This window comes from Bombus pyrosoma, linkage group LG11 (genome assembly GCF_014825855.1).
Source record: "Bombus pyrosoma isolate SC7728 linkage group LG11, ASM1482585v1, whole genome shotgun sequence".
Classification (NCBI taxonomy): domain Eukaryota; kingdom Metazoa; phylum Arthropoda; class Insecta; order Hymenoptera; family Apidae; genus Bombus; species Bombus pyrosoma.
Window position 1 is genome coordinate 101,454 of NC_057780.1, and position 5,789 is coordinate 107,242.

The window sequence follows — 5,789 nt, forward strand, 5'->3', positions numbered from 1 at the left end:
GCTGTCGAGTACCGCCACAGTACCCCCTTACCAGTGATAACGTTTTCCTCTTTTCGTGTTGTGCCTATGGTCGTACGATTCACCCGTTGTTTCCGTGTGCGTTTGTGAGAGAATTCGACATCTGCGGATTTGCCGTTTCGCTACGGGATAAAGCGTCGACCGCGTGTAGTCAAACCCTAGCAGATGTTGCGCGAGGTGTTCGATGTGGCGATGGATACTTGTCGCTACGGTGCGTGTCGTCGTTCCGCGTTCGTCGTAGCGATAGAGGTCCAGTTTTCCAGAGTCGTAGGTTCGCGGCTTAAAGTCTCGATAGCGCTATTACGGTCACACCTCTGTTTCGAAGTCGATCACATCGCGTCGGGGTCACCAGTTTGAGGTGGTTATGTTGTCCGTTACTAGTTAGTGTCGAGTGGCGGTATTTGCTTGCCGAGTGCCGTCACACTGCTACAATTATTGTATGAATGCTAATCTGCAACTGCTTTTAGTCTCTTTGTTTCGCTTTCTATCACACCTTGTGAATTATTCCCCATCCAATATTATATCACGTATATTCGTGCTCTTAGACGAGCTCTATCTAATGTTATAGAATTCCCAATGGTGGAATTTCAGTTTTGTCAACTCTGTTCTTATAATCGATCGGCTTAAAAGAGATAACGAAACAAGTAAAAATCCAATAAGCGTTTACTAAAACTTAAACTACTAGAACTTAATTTATGGCATAAAATCTAAAATATATAATTTTTCTTTTCTTTATACGCGATATATCATTTTGAATAAAAGACAACAACGTTTACGAGAAACAGTACATTTGCGGCAGTACATTTACGGGAAAATTCCAACTCGTATTTGTCCCTTGTATCACGAGCTATGAAAAATGATACGGAAAATGAAACAGTCGCGATCCGAACATTGCTCGATAGAAAGAGAAACACCGATAAACCAAATACGTATGTATATAATAGTTTATCCGAAAGACCGATTATAATATAATTAGTGGAGCAGAAAGTAAGCCACGCATCTATCGCTCGCGAGTGTCTTCTAACAACGTATGAGGTATTTGTGTCTGTTTTTAATTTTACAGGCCGGTCGTAACCTTTTACGAATGTATTTACATAGTTACTCGAACATGCATGTTCGTGCGAGATACGAAGCGAGCAGCGCATTAAAGCTGTTCAAGCCGATCGAGATATAACTTAACTACGATTGCCGTTTGGACGAAATCAAGTTTATAATGCGAGCTTCCTGGGCAGCTTTGTCAATTTGTTTGTAAAAAATAATTTTGAACGAATCGAAGATTGCAAATGGTCCCTTGAACTTTGCCGTTCGAAAGCAAAAGCGTATCTATCGTGGCGACGCGGGGGAGCGTCGATGTCGTAGTCATCCACATACTGTTGCGAACAAGTGTATGCATTTATATTTGCATTCGTGGTAAACTAGGGCAGAGAATATCATTTATCGAAACGAAATTTTAGCTAGTGCCCGATTAAGTGAACACGAACGCCAATTATTCGAACGAGAAATCATAGGTAGCAGAGAGATTTGGTGAATTCCTATTGTATAACCTCTAGTTACATGAACTGTTTGTCCCCCAACGGGTTCGGATAAATGGAGTTCTATCGTACAGATAATAATACGAATGCGTTGATATCGATCTTCTGCCGATCTTACGATGCGCTGTTAAATTATGAAAAAATCTTAAATTAAAGCACCCACTCAGGAAATTATTACTTATTGCTATTACGAATTACCTATTATTAGATCGCGGATGTTTATGAAATTTTACATTTTCATGGATCGCGTCAAAAAGGAACAATAGAATAGAACAACTGAATACAAATTTCTTTCATAGTCTAAAATTTTACAACGAATACTTTACCTTGATACGTATTTCGTATATTCTTGTATATATTCTGTAAATTTGTGCGCATTTCAGTTTTCCATAACGTTTAACATTCATGATCGATCAACTGGGTCCGGTTCTCATACCGTTCCAACATCTTGTAGAATTTATCGTAAAATGAACCTGCATATCGCGGTACATCATCGGTTCGTTAAATCGTTTCTTACGTGAAATTACGTATTACGTAAAATCAAGACACATGGATGGGCAATGTCGTGCAAGAAATAAACGTTGCTAGTAAGTACAACTAGCAATTTTTATATATTCTTCATCGTTCGACGATGTTTTGGAAACCTGCCACGATATCGTGGAAAATATCATAACGCTGTGCCGTAAATTCGTGCGATCAACCAACTCTTACAGTTTGTTGAATTCGTTAGTTCCCTCTTGGTTCCCATTAACCTTGGAGAAATGCAGATCCTCGATTTTCATTAGTACCTATCCTCTTCCTACGCAAATTTCATTGAATTGAAGATTTCAGAATGGCGTTTCCCGTTATTTTAAGGATATTAATTTTATATACATTCGTACGACATGTTATCCCATTTCAACTTCTCTCAGGCAAATATTTGCCCAGATACATATATGTATTACGTATGTACGTATATGTACGTGGAAGGTATAAATAAATGTTACCTTTTTTTTATCGCTTATCATGTTCAACCCTTAAATACTGTTTTTCGCGGCCATGTCCTTATTTCATAGACTATATTTCCTATTGAAAGGTGTTGCAGCGAATGAAACGAGTAGTAATCGAAAATCAGATGATTATCTCGAAAAACAGAAACTTATTAAGCTTTCTACTGTGACGTTAACAGGCGTTAACAAGCGATAGCGCCTCGTTATTGTATATCCAGTTTACGTTTAATTTCACATTTAACGGTTTAGTCTTTAACGAAAAAGCTAACGACTATCGCTGATATTCCGATTATTCTTCCATTATTTTAGAACGATTAATGTCAAGTTAATAGTTTAGCTGAAAATAATTAATTATTTATGAAGCTAATTAAGTTGAAAATGAATAAAACGGTAGTAGAATTGCAGACACAGCATGTATTAAGAGTTGATAAGTATTAAGTATTAAGATGTTAATGTAAATAGGAGAGGCGGTTTGTCGTTGATGTGGTAGCTATGGTCTCTCTCGCCGTATAGTGGTAGTTTAATTAGGAAACACGCGAAAGCAACTGCCGGACGTTTACACGGTTTTGAGATCGGCAAAGCCGAAAACAATCGTTGCCAATGTCCTTGGAGCCCGCAGGCTTTGCCCGAGAAATTAATCGGACGCCGCTGCACGCCGTGGCGGAGCAAACAGCAAGCTTCGCATTTACTCGCGTCTGCCTGCCTGCCTGCCTGCCTGCCTGCCTGCCTGCCTGCCTGCCTCCCTGCCTCCCTGCCTCCCTGCCTGCCTGCCCCTCCGCCTGGCCGGTCGGGTCCAGTTGCTTGTTTCCTCTATTGCTCCGTCGACGACCACGACAACAATGCACCCTCGACAGCTACCTCTATCAGCACTCTAATTTGCTTCCGAGATACCAATTATCGATTCGTTCGATCAATGAAAACGGCTCGACACTGAATTATCCTGCAACATTACCAGGCTACTATACTTTTTTCAAATACAGCTACCGTGATCCGATCTATAAACTCCATTTACAAACTCGTATCCAATACAATAATATCTATTATATCCAGTTGTTTGCGTATATTTCATTGGATATTTGTATTCTGAATGTCGCGTGTTTCAACATATTTTCTATTTAGAAGTTTTGATAGTATTATAGCAGGCTTTGATATTATCGATTACTCCACCCATCTACTATATATTACATATTGCGTATCTCGTAGAAATTGGAACGTAAAAAATTGAATAATACAAGGCCAACTTCGCATGGCCAGAAAGTTATGTATACTTTGTCAAATTTATGATATTATTAAAGCATACGAATAACTTTGATTTCGATGAAAATGTACATGTTATTAATTAATTTCAAGTTTATGAATAGATATGAATTAATACAACACGCGATTATCCCAAATATTATGTATACTATGTTTTGTGCATAGTAGGCTTTGCTATTTTTATCAAAAATTTATTATTCTACCATGGATGTTTCTTATTTCATTTTCCCGTGTTTCTTCGTATCAGTTTCTTTGTATGTCGCAGGCATGTCGTGCTACAGGCTACGATACGCAAGAAAATATTATTTTTATTTTTACTTTTATCGTAGCTTTTGCAATTTATTTGTTTCCTTTAACTTTGCATTCTATTCGTACAAACGGAACTACAAAGTTTATCATCTATATATTTCTATATGTTTACCGTGATATATGCTACGTATACACGTATACATGTACATAACATGATTCTATCACGAATAAGCGGGAACGCGTTAAAACTACATGACCTTTCAATAACCTGTTTCGTTGTACAAAGATTGAACGTTATCTAATTAATTTCATTGAAATTTTGAAAGCTGTTTTCACTTCTGGCTATCCTCTATATCACACCTTTAAATACTTCCTCGATTCGTGTTTCAACACCAACTCTAGGAACAATGCGCTCCAATAACCGAATGTATCGGTATTCCAATCGGGTTTCGAGATACCAATTCGTTTAACTATTCACTTCGGTAAATTGTCGCCTGTCAACCTACGAATTAAAAAGAACACAAAACGATACTTTCAGAGAAGATTCGTGCTACATTGATTATTTATTCACTTTTGTCCTGGAAATTGAGTTTACTATAGTAACGTATAAGTGTAGTAACGTATTGTCGCATAGCTTGATATTGTATTAGCTTGTAGACTTGAACCGTGCTCCGTGACAACTGTACAATTGAAAAATTGTAGCTCGCGTCATATTAAAATTTAGATCTTCTATGCAATTAATAATTTTTCGTTCGTTTACGGCTTACGGTCTAACGCTCTACGATCTATCGCATTGAATTTAAAAGATGAACTTTATTGAAAATTTGGAAAGATCAAGTTGCTATCGTATAGAAAACACGAGGTTGTCAGTGTTCGTCTTATCGACAGTGACCAAGTACGCCGAGAGAAGCCATTACGAAAAGCCTGTACGATGTATCTCGCGTATAGGTTGGTTGAAATTGAATCTCGAAGAGTACGAACGGTAATTATTCATAATGTCACGAGTATTCGAATAGTATAAAAGTATAAATACGTAGTAATTAAGAATTTGATCGTATTTGAATTTGAAAAACTGATTTAATACCGAATCCTACGCTACGTAGTAACTTGTGTGAGATTATCCGAAGGGTTGCGGATAGAGGTGAGCACGTGAGAACGCCATGAGGGTGGTTTCCTGAATTTTGCATACACTCCACACAAGCAGCTGTATAGGGTATGCAGGCATGCAATGCGGGAATGTTGCATACGACCTTAATTTGGCAAACCGGTCCGCAATCTCACAGTTCCTGTTTCAAATCTACTATTGTCGAAGGTCCACGGTGGTACATCGATCATTATTTAGCGATATGGAGGAACATGGTGTTACCAAAATCATAACCCTCGCTCGGATAACATCGACTTTTTTTTACATACATATTTACTTGCATGGAAGTAAGGAAATAGGAAAAAGTGATTTGGGAATACATACGTAACATTATTCAATTACAAGAATTTCACGCCCCTAATCCCAACCCTAATCATAGTGTGAACCCGACACACACACACATATATATGTCGGAGAAGCGTTATGATTAGAGCTGGGGTTAAGGGCGTGAAAGAAATCTTCGTTGTAATTAGACATTGTCGTTATGCAATAGAGAAGATATGGACTAGAGCAAATATGATTGTTACAGATATCGACAAGTAACCGTGGTAATTAGATACTCGAGACGCTAATGACAATGATCCTGGGTTCGATAACGAA

At 38.1% G+C, this 5,789-nt stretch overlaps 1 protein-coding gene across 1 annotated transcript in view; it reads right to left on the reverse strand.

The window, feature by feature from the left end:
- Positions 1-5,789, reverse strand: part of LOC122572583 (synaptogenesis protein syg-2-like) — a 108,880-nt gene that overhangs the window by 95,109 nt on the left and 7,982 nt on the right. The window lies entirely within an intron of this gene.